The sequence below is a fragment of the Delphinapterus leucas genome, chromosome 10 (assembly GCF_059928025.1).
Source record: "Delphinapterus leucas isolate spDelLeu-1000000601 "Yukka" chromosome 10, BTC_Dleu_Yukka2, whole genome shotgun sequence".
NCBI lineage: Eukaryota > Metazoa > Chordata > Mammalia > Artiodactyla > Monodontidae > Delphinapterus > Delphinapterus leucas.
In genome coordinates, this window is record NC_143138.1 from 82477404 (window position 1) to 82491445 (window position 14042).

The window sequence follows — 14042 nt, forward strand, 5'->3', positions numbered from 1 at the left end:
CTTCTCTCCTTTGGAGAAAGGTTAATGGTCAAAACACAACATTTTGCTTCCAGGAATAGGCAGACCTTGTCCTGATTAGGAAAAGAAGGGATGTGTGCTCTTTTAGCGGACCTGGACTTGGTGTGGCATGAAGTCAGTGAATTAGAAAGGCCAGGCCAGGTAAGAGGAAAAATGACTAAGTTTAGCTCTTGTGATGGTTAATTTTATGTGTCGACTTGACTGGGCCAAGTCAAGTTGGTCTTCTGACCAGGGTCTTCAGAATTTGATTAAACATTATTTCGTGGTGTGTCTGTGATGGTATTTTTAGATGAGATTAACATTTGAATCCATAGACAGAGTAAAGCAAATTGCCCTCCCCAATATGGGTGGGCCTCATGCAATTCACCGAAGGCCTGAGTAGAATAAAAGGCTAAGTGAGAAAGAATTGTCTCTCTCTGACCAACTGTCTTCAAGCTCCCGGGACATCAGTCTTTACCTGCCTTCAGACTTGGACTTGGACTCTAACTGGAAGTTGTATCATTGGCTCGAATGGTTCCCTTCTCAGCCTGACCAATTCTGAAATTCAAATTATCTATGCCCCAGAGTTGATGAGTGATGCTTTCCAAAGTACTGAAGAAGGAAATCCAAATGGCAACAATTTACACTGCAATAGTTGGAAAGACCATTTTGAGTTGGCTTGGTCAGGTCATCCCCTTCTTGTGAAAAAACTGGATTTCTGATGGTTTATATATGGAGAGGAAGAGAGAAGGGGAGATCCTGGATGACTCCTAGATTTCTGGTTGCTAACAACACAGCTGGTTGGTGGCGACCATCATTCATTGAAAAACTAACACAGGTTTAGTAGAGAAAAATCATTAGTTAAGTTGTTCTTGAGATGCCTTTGAAATATTCAAAAAAGAGATGTCAAAAAGGCAAGTAAATATGTGGTCACTACTGGGCTAGAAATACACATATGTGGGCCATCTGCAAAATAGTCATAACTGAAGCTGTGATCATAGGTGAAATTATGGGGTGTTGCAGGGGGGAGGTTGGGGATCAAAGGAGAGGGTCTAGGATTCTTGAAGAATTCCTATAGCTAATGGGCTGATAGAGGAGGCTGCACCTGAAAAGGTAACAAGAACCTTTTATAAAAGCATAGGAACACAGAGTTTGAGCTCCTAATTGAAGGATAATTAAGTTTCTGACCAGAAATCAGTAGAAAAGTCATTCAGGGATGGAGGAAACATAATGAGCTAAATCATTCAGGACAAAGTGAGCAGATACAGATAAGAGCAAGTTACACGGTTTGATTGTTGAGGCTGAGAGGAAGAGAGGATGACAAAAGGAGCAGGTTGTCATATGATGAACAGGCGAGAATGTCGTAAAGATTTGCATTCATTCAAAAGACTTGGAGATTTTCAACTTTGGAGGCTGAGTGTCAGGGCTCTGGACATCCTGTCTACACCTCAACTGCATTGTCTTTTCATATGTGGCTAAGACAGTATTTGGAGATACAAATCTGTTATCTTTCCTCTCTGTATTTCTCTCCATTCACACAGAGGTTTGCTCTGTGCTCATTGCCTATTCTGTTTCTCCAGTGGGGGACATGAATTGGAAACTTAAGTTGCCTGGAAGGATCAGTCAGGTGGTGGAAACAGGTCAAGTGGATTGGGTGCAGGAGAACCAAGGAATGATGAGGTCTGTGGAAAACTGGGGAGCACTTTTCTCTCTTAAAGGATTCAAATTTGAACTTAAACAAACAAAGACACTGGGCAATCCACATAAAGCTTGTCTGCAGGCTGTCATCAGCCCAAGCACCCAAGTTTATGTCCTTTGGACTAAACTTTGGAAGAATTGGGTGAAGAAGGTGGCAAAAATTTAAAAAAATACCAAACCTACAGGTATACTAAAATGTGCTAAAGAAGCAGAGAGGAGATTGCAATTTCCCCTTTCTATCCCCTAAATTGGGGGGATTCCTCCTGATTGGGGCAGGAAGGGACCAAAGGGAGGGCTTATAAAGCCCCTGAGTTCTTCCCAACCAGGCTGCTTTGCAGGAATCAAGGCCTCAGAGCAACGGCTGCATTTGGCAGACATGACGTGGATGCAGCAGAGGCCTTTGCACTGGAAGGGGCCAAGGGCACAGGGACAGTGAGGAACTCAGCAGCCACTTCCCAGGCACCACACTTGACTGAGGGCCAGGTTAGTCCCTCTTCCCCTCACTTGTTGGCTCTGCTTAGGATGCCAGCACTGTGGCTCACCCTGGAGGCGAGGTCACAGGGTAGACTGAGATTTTCTTTCCTTCTAAAAAAATGAAGAACAGTCAGAAAAATGAAGTCAGAACTTAGGCTGAATTATTTTTAAAGTTGTAAAGAGTTATGACAGATTTCATCCACCTGTCTTTGAATCCAAGATTCATATCTGTTATATACGTTCTGGAGTTCCACAGAATTATCTGGAAATAAATGGGGCTCACTGCTATGGGTCACCCATCATGCTAGTTTGCCTGGGACAGGGGTTCCCTCAGTCTTTCAATGTTAAAATGCTAAAACTGGGAAAATCTTGAACAAAACAGGATGAACTGGTTACTCAATCACTGCCAATGAAACAATTACAAATTACTGCCCAGAATAAGGGTAAGGTTTTTTTTTTTTACATCTTTATTTGAGTATAATTGCTTTACAATGGTGTGTTAGTTTCTGCTTTACAACAAAATGAATCAGTTATACACATACATATGTTCCCATATCTCTTCCCTCTTGCGTCTCCCTCCCTCCCACCCCTCCTATCCCACCCCTCTAGGTGGTCACAAAGCACCGAGCTGATCTCCCTGTGCTATGCGGCTGCTTCCCACTAGCTATCTATTTTACGGTTTGGTAGTGTATATATGTCCATGCCACTCTCTCGCTTTGTCACAGCTTACCCTTCCCCCTCCCCCTATCCTCAAGTCCATTCTCTAGTAGGTCTGTGTCTTTATTCCTGTCTTACCCCTAGGTTCTTCATGACATTTTTTTTTCTTAAATTCCATATATATGTGTTAGCATACAGTATTTGTCTTTCTCTTTCTGACTTACTTCACTCTGTATGACAGAATCTAGGTCCATCCACCTCATTACAAATAGCTCAATTTCATTTCTTTTTATGGCTGAGTAATATTCCATTGTATATATGTGCCAACATCTTCTTTATCCATTCATCCAATGATGGACACTTAGGTTGTTTCCATCGCCTGGCTATTGTAAATAGAGCTGCAATGAACATTTTGGTACATGACTCTTTTTGAATTATGGTTTTCTCAGGGTATATGCCCAGTAGTGGGATTGCTGGGTCATATGGTAGTTCTATTTGTAGTTTGTTATCGGTAGGTTTTTGAAGAGGAGAGTATCTAATCAGAGCTGTGTTTGGGGGAGATCAACCTACTTATCATATGTAGGATGATTGGGGAGAGAGAAGAGGCTCTGAGACCAGCTCAAGTGGCACAGTGGCTCTGCTGAGAGAAGAGGGTGCTTGAATTAGGAAAGAAACTCTCAGAATACAGAGGAGGGGCAGGATTCAGATGACCCTGTAGTGGTAAGTGACCACACCATCAAGTTGGTAGATGTGGAGTCGGGTTTGGTGACAAAATAGAGCCTTAACTGTGCTGGCTGATTTAGGCAATGGCTCCTTAACAAATAAAAATTAAAAACCCTGACTTAGATGATAAAATATTTTCTATTTTTAGTTCTGTCAGTTTGCACCTACTTATTTATGAAGACTTGGGAACACATTCACCATGAGGTTAGGCTAGTGGTTTTCAACCAAGGAAGATTTTGCACCCTCCCCCCACCCCCAGGGAACATTTGGTAATATCTGGAGATGTTGGTTATCACAACTGGGGATCCTACTGGCATCTTGTGGGTAGACGCCAATGACGTGTCTAAACATGCTATAATGTGCAGGGTAGTCCCCACAACAAAGTGTTAACCAGCACTAAATGTCACTTGTGCCGAGGTTGAGAAGCCCTGGGCTATGTGAAACAGCTTGAGAAAACATGACCATTACTGTAGAGAGCATATATTCTAAGTCTAGGTAATGATGGATGCTTTTATAGAAAATATTTGTTAGGTTCAATAGTGAACTTCTTCAAGTCAGGTGTTTTTTACCTCTGAATTTCCAGGACCTTGCACATAGTAGCTGTTCAATAATTGTCCAGTGGACAAAAGATAAAACAATAGTATCTTTTAATGAGCTTTTTACCATGTGTCAGGCATTTCTTTAAAATATCACTTATTGTTCTTAAGAACGCTCAGTTTGGTACTATTTTTGTTGTTTCATTTTGCAGATGAAAAATATGAGGATCAGATAATTAAGTCACTTTCTAGGAAGAAAAGGAGCCAATGCTGCAGTCCTTATTTATCTGACTTTGTTTATCTTATTAACCATCATGCTGCACCATCTCTGTTTTAAGAAGGACCCAAATTGTGTTGGCCATAATCAAATTTCCTATTATCCAAATGCTGGAATAAATGCCTTTATAAGCTTCATAAACTATCCTCCCCTCTTTGTTTTGTTTTGTTTATTGCCACTCTGTAAACTTGCTATTGCTATACGCACATTGAATTTATAAAGTACCATATTAGTCAGGAGCATTCTATGTTTCTATAGCACAACCATTTCCAGATGTATTCCTGGAATTTATGCATTAATATCGCCAGTTGGATGGTGTACTTGATATTACTTCAGTAGATAAGAAATCCTTGAAAGGCGGCTTGATGATAAACAGTGAGCAAAGATTGCCACTCCTCTTCCCATTTAAACAAATCTCATTCTATTATTTTGTGGTGAAATGTAAACCAGCACATTTTCATCTTATTCCTTGCTTTTACTGTTCTCTCAGTAACTTTATTTAAGAGGGAAGAAAAACGTTAACTGAGATGGGGAAAATTCAATAGCAAAGTACAGTAGGCTCAAAGAATGTATACTGTCACCTGCCACCGTCCGGCTGTCTGATGGTTGATTGCTTTCTGAAGGCTCTAAAAACAGGAGATCAATATGCTGCAAAAGAAGTATGCTTTCTCATTGTGGGAATCTTTACCCCACTGTAGTGCTATCAGCAGGTGGATAGAATAGACTAATCCTGCAAATAATTCATAAAAAACCTTCCACACTTTTCACCATCTGGCCCCAGCTTATCTTTCCCATCTCATCTTCCATCCCCACCTAAACTCCTGCCTCATAAGTCAAATATCATTGACTGAATGTGCCTTAAATGTTCACCTTCCAAGACGTTCAGGTGTTTGGTCTCAAGTATCCCACTCTCCAAGGTGAGGAACAATTTGTTCTTCTAATCCAATTTTGAACATCATGTCCAATGTGAGGCTACTCCTGACCTAGTTCTCTCTGAGCAGCAATCATTCAGTCACTCACTCATCAAAGTTTTATGGGGCCCTCTGTTGGCTACTGTTGAGAAAGTGACAAATAAGACAGATACGGTTCCAGCCCTCATGGAGCTTACAAGCCTAGACAAATCCAGCAAAATTAAGGACTGCCTTCCTTCGTTCCCACACTGTTTGCTTTTTTTGTCTCTATTTATATGATGTCTTTATTTTTTATTATGGGCCCACTCTAAGCATCATGAGCAATTCAGTGTCTTATTCATCACTGCATTCCCTTAATCCGGTCCAGTCTCTTACACACAGTAGACATTGAATAGACTTGTGTGTTGAGGGGCTGGATTTTCTATGTAATACCTAAGAAGAATCCAATAAACACAGTAAATAATCCCATGGCTTTAAAATATTTCCTAGTACTGATCTTTCCTTTTTCTTTAACCGCTGTTCCAATTTGTAGCAGAAAATAAGCAAACAGAGTTGTCCAGTCATAGTCATTTGTTTTCTTCTGTTTTTAACTACCCCAGGATTTACATGCAGTTTATTCTACATCTGTGCTATCCAATACATATAGCTACTGAGCACCTGAAATATGTCTAGTCTGAAATGAGATTGCTATAAATGAAATCCTGTGAAATATATACTGGCTTCCAGAGATGTAAAATATCTGATTAATACTTTTGTATTGATTAGTTATCAAAATGATAATATTTTGATTGTATCAGGTTAAATAAGATACATTATTAAAATTAATTTTACCTGTTTATTTTTACAATGTGGTTATTAGAAAAATTTTAATTGTATATGTGATCTGCATTATATTTCTGCTGGCAGTGCTCTTCTGCATTCTTGCCTTCCACTTCTCTGGCTTTTCTTCCTGTAGCAAGCCCTTTTGGGGACCTCCCAGAACATTCTGGTGTCTGTGGTGAAAATCCTTAATTCTGGCTTTGTCTGTATCTAGCGTGTTTCATCTGGTATCTTGGCAGCCTAAGGTAGTATCTACTAGGCATGGCTGGGAAAACACAAGGGTATGAATTCTTGCCTTTTTTCTTGTCTCCCCCAAGACTCCTCCTGTCCGCTCTGCAAAAGCTTCCCAGTTTCCCTCTTGGAAAAATATGGTCTTACATCATACCTTTCTCCTTCCCTGAGCTAATCTGTCTCAGGTTCTTGACCTAAGCATCATGGCAGAAGGGCTGTGGTTGGGGGAAACCAGCTTCCTCCAAAGAAGCAAAATACAGTTTGATATTTGAAACTTTCATTCCCACCATATATGTTTATTGATTAAATGAAAAATTAAAAACATTGAGCCATAGCTGGAGTTCTTCTTCTGGGAAATGAAACTTAAGTTTATTCTCCTTTTCACGTCCCCAAAGCTTGGAAGGAAACCACGTTTTGTCATTGTTTATTTCGCTTGCAACAGTAGAGGATTTTTCAGAGAGGGAATGTTGCAGTAAGTCTCACAAGGACATAGGCTTTCTGGAAAAGCACTCAAAGGGTAAATATTGGTTTTGCAGACCCAGAGTGACTCACCGGGTAAGCTGAACCATTTATAATCTCCCCAGGATTTAAAATCTCAAACCATGAGCCTTTGAGTTTTCTCCGATGAAAGAATGGAATGGAAGGATTTCCTCTAGGATTACTGGTTCCACATCTTTCATATCACTCAGCACTCCAGCCCACGTTCTTAATTTAACAATTCAATGTGAAATATTTCCTTCTTTTAATACTGCACCCATGAATAGGTTGTAGCTACACCCAGGGTATCAGTAGCTTCCTGGATGAATCCCTTTGAAAAGATTGCTAGGCAAAGTCTCCATTTTATTTCATAAAATGTGAAATGATTGTCCCTGGATGTTTGTCCTGCCCTTTTAATTCCTAATCTGTGGTACTATCAACAAGCTTGTACTCCCCTCTCCCCATCGTGCATCCCATTTTTGCCCATGGCAAATGTGACTGTTGTTATTTTCCTCAAATAAGTCTAAATTGTGAATTACATCAGTTCATCACAGCCAAACCTCTTTTTAGTTGCAGATTAATCTCAAATGTCCCCCCTCCAAATTAAAGTGAAATGCACAAAATGCTGCTGTTTCTCCAACTCTTCCAAAGTGGAGTATATCCAAAATGCTACGAAGCATTCTGACGATTGAGCCACATTAAGACACATAAACATTTAAAAATCACTTACGTCTTCTTTGCTGTTTGGGGAAAACATTAACATTTGATTCATAGAGGTTGCTGATAAGGATGAGTGTCAATCTGTTGATTGCCCTCTACTTTCCTTTGAAGTTAAGAGTGAGTTTTGTCAATTTTCAGTTGTCCACCGCTGAGATTTCTGCTATTTATGATCAAATGTCTGAGGATGCATTGCTTATGAGGAAGGACAGAACCATTAAAAAAAATTAATACTTAATTTTTTTTTTAAAGTTAAGCATTTTCTTTTAAAACTTTATTTTATGTTGGCTGCATTGGGTCTTCGTTGCTGCGTGTGGGCTTGTCTCTGGTTGCAGCGAGCGGGGGCTACTCTTCACTGCGGTGCGCGGGCTTCTCGTTGTGGTGGCTTCTCTTGTTGCGGAGCATGGGCTATACACGTGTGGGCTTTGGTAGTTGTGGCACAGTAGTGCTCAGTAGTTGTGGCGCATGGCCTTAGTTGCTCCACAGCATGTAGGATCTTCCCGGACCAGGGCTCAAACCCCTGTCCCATGCACTGGCAGGCAGATTCTTAACCACTGTGCCACAAGGGAAGACCAATACTTAATTTTTTTAGAGAAGTTTTATTTTTTGTTCTAGAACTTTCATTTTCCACTCTTTTTTTTCTTTAATTGAAGTATAGTTGATTTACACTATTGTGTTAGTTTTAGGTGTACAGCGAAATGATTCAGTTACATATATATATATTTTTTCAGATTATTTTCTGTTATAAGTTATTACAAGATATTGAATATAGGGCTTCCCTGGTGGTGCAGTAGTTAAGAACCCGCCTGCCAATACAGGGGACACGGGTTCAAGCCCTGGTCTGGGAAGATCCCACATGCTGCAGAGCAATTAAGCTTATACGCCACAACTACTAAGCTTGCACTCTAGAGCCCGCAAGCCTCAACTACTGAGCTCACGTGCCACAACTGCTGAAGCCCACGTGCCTAGAGCCTGTGGCCCGCAACAAGAGACGCCACCACAATGAGAAGCCCATGCACTGCAACAAAGAGTAGCCCCCCCTCCCCAACTAGAGAAAGCCTGCATGCAGCAATGAAGACTAAATGCCACCAAAAATAAATAAATTAATTAATTTTAAAAAATAGATATTGAATATAATTCCCTGTGCTGTACAGAAAATCCTTGTTGCTTATCTCTTTTATGTATAGTAGTTTGTATCTGTTAATCCTATAATCCTAATTTATTCTTCCCTTCCTCCCTTTCCCCTTTGGTAACCATAAATTTGTTTTCTTTGTCTGTGAGTCAGTTTCTGTTTTTTTTATATAGATTCATTTGTATTATTTTTTAGATTCCACATATAAGTGAGATATATATATATATATATATATATACATATAGTAGTTGTTTGTCTGACTTACTTCACTAAATATAATATTCTCTAGGTCCATCCATGTTACTGCAAATGGCAATATTTCGTTCTTTTTTTATGGCTGAGTAATATTCCATTGTATACATGTACCACATCTTGTTAAGCCAATAGTCTGTTGATGGGCACTTGGGTTGTTTCCATGTCTTGCCTATGGTAAATAGTACTACTGTGAACACTGGGGTGCCTGTATCTTTTTGAATTAGAGTTTTCATCTTTTCTGGGTATATACCCAGGAGTGGGATTGCTGGATCATATGGTAGTTCTATTTTTAGTTTTTTAAGGAACTGCCATGCTATTCTCCATAGTGGCTACAGCAATTTACATTCCCATCAACAGTGTAGGAGAGTTTCCTTTTCTCCACACCCTCTCTAGCATTTATTATTTCTAGACTTTTTGATGACAGCCATTCTGGCCAGTGTGAGGTGATACATCACTGTGGTTTTGGTTTGCATTTCTCTAATAATTAGCAATATTGAGTGTCTTTTCATAGGCCTGTTGTCTATCTGCATGTCTTCTTTGGAGAAATGTCTATTTAGGTCTTCTGTCCATTTTTTGATTGGGTTGTTTGTGTTTTTGATATTGAGTTGTATGAGCTAGAGCAGTTTTATTCACAGTGAAATTGAAGGGAAGGTACAGAGATTTCCCACATACCCCCAGCCCCCACACATGCAGAGCCTCCCCACCATCAACATCCCTGTCAAATGGGACATTTGTTACATAACAATGATGAAACTACCTTGACATATCATAATCTCCCAAAGTTCATAATTTACATGAGAGTTCACGCTTGGTTTGCATTCTGTGTATAAGAATATGTATCTTTCATCATGGTATCATACAGAGTAGTTTCACTGACCCAAAAATCCTCTGTGCTCTACCTATTCATCCCCAACTCTCCCAAGCCTGGCACACAGTGGTCTTTTACTGTCTCCATAGTTTTACCTTTTTCATAATGCCATATAGTTGGAATCATACGGTATGTAGTCTTTGCAGATTGACTGCTTTCACTTAGTCATATGCATTTAAGATTCCTTCATGTCTTTTCACATGTCTTGATAGCTCATTTCTTTTTAGCACGAAAAGTAGTCCATTGTCTGGATGTACTACAGTTTATCCATTCATCTACTAAGGATATCTTGTTTGCTTTCTGGTTTTGGAAATTATAAATAAAGCTGCTGCAAACATTTGTATGTAGGTTGTTGTGTGTACCTAAGTTTTCAAATCCTTTGGTTAAATACCAAGGAATGCAATTGCTGGATCGTATGGTAGCAGTATGTTTAGTTTTGTCAGAAACAGCCAAACTGTCTTCCAAAATGACTGTACCATTTTGCATTCCCACCAGCAGGGAATGAGAGTTCATTTTGCTCTACATCCTCGTGAGCATTTGGTATTGTCAGTGTTCTGGATTTTGCCCATTCTAGTAGGAGTGTAGTGGTTTCTCACTGTTGTTTTAATTTGCATTCCTCTGATGTTATATGAGGTGGGATGGCGATTTTAATAGCTGTTTTACCTTAGGCTAGTTTCTTGACTTCTACAAACTTCAGCATCCTCATCTGTAAACTATGAATGGCAATGCATGTCTTGCACGATTCAGGGGACAATTATAAATGACATGTAAACTGTATGATTCAAAACAGGCCTTCAACAATGAAGGTATCATGAGGATCCACAAAGTGATTCCAAGTGTCGCACAAGTCAGGCCCCCTAGTATTTTGGATTTCATGAACTAAGATAATTAATTTTTTTTTGATGGAGCTTATAGAAAGTTGACAAACTTTATTTTATCTTGTTAAGTGAAGACAATACAGAAGAAAGTCAATCCAACTATCATTTACTCTCATCATTTTATCTAAAAGAAAGGAATTTTTGCAACATCAACAACAAAAGAAGGAAGCACATAATCCAAGAAAATAATACTATAATATCCTTTACATTCAATTAATACATCTTTGTAAGAAGTTCTTACTTTTTTTCATTTCATTATGAATGGTAAAAACAATTCATCCAAAGCAGGCATTGGTTGGACTGATGAATTTTCAGGAAAGCCTGGAACCCTTTCTTTGTTGATGTGTTTGTCTAAAGCCATGTTTCTCTCCTTGGCTGGGCTCCTCTTGTTTTCTGAACGGTCAACATGTCACAGCCATATCTTATTAGGGAAATAGGATAATGTCGAGTCTTTTTTTACCCACTGAGATTGAGTTTACATTCTGCTCTTTCAAATGTGTCCCTGTCAGGCTTTGCTGCTTTCTGATCTATTTTCAGTGGCTCTCCATCTGACCTGAAAACATGCATATGGGTGCTTGTTCACTAATGTTCCCATCTGTAGAGATCTGCTCACATTCTCAGATTTAGCATGCCTTATTTTCCCTTCCCGTTTTCAGAGTACCACAGGTGAACTCCCTGAAAATCTTGTCATCCATGGCTTTGCTTACAATTTCTTTAGACGTGAAGATGGCCACAAGTATTCATTTATCCTCTACATTTGGCAATGATGCCTACCTTAATTTTTAAGATTGTAAATTCTACAAAGTTGGGCATTTGGTTTAACATATGTATCAACAGAAGAAGTGTGCATTCTGTAACCATGGAAAAACACATGGGGTTGTCTCTGTAAGAGTGGAAAACTTGGAGGAAGAATGTCATGTTGATATAGAATTAGAATTTTGAGTTCAAAGGCAGACTTCTTGGTAATATATAGACTAAGACCCTTAGTTTCAGATGGACAAGTTAACGTACTAGGAGGGGAAAGATCTGCCAATGGTCACATGGGGAGTTAGGCTCTGGATAAATAACTGTAAAAGCATGTTGCAAAGGAAACTGTACTGGTGATAGGGCTGTTAAAGAACATCTACTATTCCAGATTTACTTCACTGGTATTGCACTTAAGGTTTTAGATTATGACCCACCTACAACATGTGTGATTGTCCTGAGACTTAAGGATATTAATTGCCCTGAAACTGAGATCACAGTCATAGAAGAGTCAAGAACAGAAATAGCCAATGAAACATAAATGTTGCATTTGCACCCGAAACCCAGTTTCTGGTTACATATTAAGCATATACTGGTATTTAGTGCACTGGGAGACAGTTCTCAGTAAAGATCTGAGCTTTGGCACCGGAAAAAACAGTTTGAGCCTTGGCTCCAAAACTTATTAATTGTATGAACTTCAACAATTTGTTTAACTTCTTTCAGACTTAGTTTCCAACCTCTAAAATAATAATATTAACTTTAGGGACTTTTTTTGTCAGTAGTTTATAGTACTGTGATAATAAACAAGTAGGGTGTATTCACTCATTGGAGTAAGGTTATACCTTGAAGCTTACTGCTCTGAACAATTTTTGCCCAAATAGGATATTTATAGAGTTTTGGAAACCAAAGTTAGGAGGGTCAAAGTTAGATGATCAAATATGACAAAATTATTGGGAGAATTGTATAAAGCATATGAACAGGATGAAATATATAATGAAACCATACAGGATGGTTTATGGCATCATATGTAATAGTATATGGTATGTGATGGTATATAACATGGGCTGGCAAACCATGGTCCTGCTGCCTGTTTTTGTAAATAAAGTTTTATTGGAACGTACAATGCTCATTCATTTATATATCATCTATAGATATGCTGCTTTTGTGCTACAATAGCAAAGTTGAATAGTTGGGGCAGAGACCATATGCCCACAAAGCCTAAAATATTGACTATCTGGATCTTTATAGAATATGTTTGCTGATCCCTGGCATATAATGATGCTGATACTATGGGTTCATTTTCTTTTCCACTGGAAGACCTCAAGGCACCAAGCAGCCTTTATTTCTCGAACATTCACTGCAGTGCCGAGCTCAGTGTTCTGTATGTATTCAGCCACCTATACATTCTGCAGCATACTTTTACTATCTATTTCCTATAATTTTAGTAAAAATAAATAATTAACATAGGATAGTAAGGTGGCCAAAGTACCTTCTAACATGAGCATTACAGCTAATTGCTTTCTTAAAACCTGGTTCATAAAACCACTATTCCAGGACAAACCTTGTTGGTTTAGCTCAGTAGTTCTAAAACTTAAGCATGAGTCAGAATCACCTGGAGGGCTGGCAAAAGCACACATGGCTGGGTCACACTGTCCAGATTTCTGATTCAAGAGGTCTAGTGTGTTGGGGGCTTCCCTGGTGGCGCAGTGGTTGAGAGTCCGCCTGCCGATGCAGGGGACACGGGTTCGTGTCCCGGTCCGGGAAGATCCCACATGCTGTGGAGCGGCTGGGCCCGTGAGCCATGGCCGCTGAGCCTGTGCGTCCAGAGCCTGTGCTCCGCAATGGGAGAGGCCACAACAGTGAGAGGCCCACGTACCGCAAAAAAAAAAAAAAAAAAAAAGAAGAGGTCTAGTGTGGAGCCCCAGAATTTTTTTTTTTTTTCAACCGTGCCACACTGCTTGCAGAATCTTAGTTTCCCAATCATGATCGAACCTGGGCCCTGGCAGTGAAAGCACTGAGTCCTAACCATTGGACCACCAGGGAATTCCCCAGAATTTGTGTTTCTGACAAGTTTGCAGGTAATGCTGTTGCTGCTGGATCACAGACCACCTTTGAGCATCACAAACATCTGGACTGTCTGCATAGGATGTTTGGATTGCAATCTCCACAAGGCCCTGAACTTATGTATTTCATTCATTTAAGTATATCCAGCCTCTGTTACAGGGCCTGACCTGTCTTTACTCAGCACTCAACACATATTCGTCAAATGGTTGAATAAAAAGCCACTACCTGCTCTAGCACTAATATGGTCTCATGAATCCTGAGAAAAGACACTCATTTGCAATCTTTCTGGTCCATGAATGCTGCTTTGTGAGCTAGACCAGGGGTCAACAAACTTTTTCTTGAAGGCCCAGTTTATAAATACTTCAGGCTGTGCAGGCAAAGAGGCAAAATCGAGACCATTATGCAGATACTCATATAATCATTTAAAGTGTCATCATTTAAAGCTATTTTTCATTTGAGGACTATGAAAAGATAGGCAGCTGGCCGGCAAAGCTGCACTTTGCTGACCCCTGAGTTAGGTACAAAAGAAAATAGGAGGGAAGTCAGGGAGAGAAAAGAGAAGGTCTGAGGGGGAGGATAAAGAA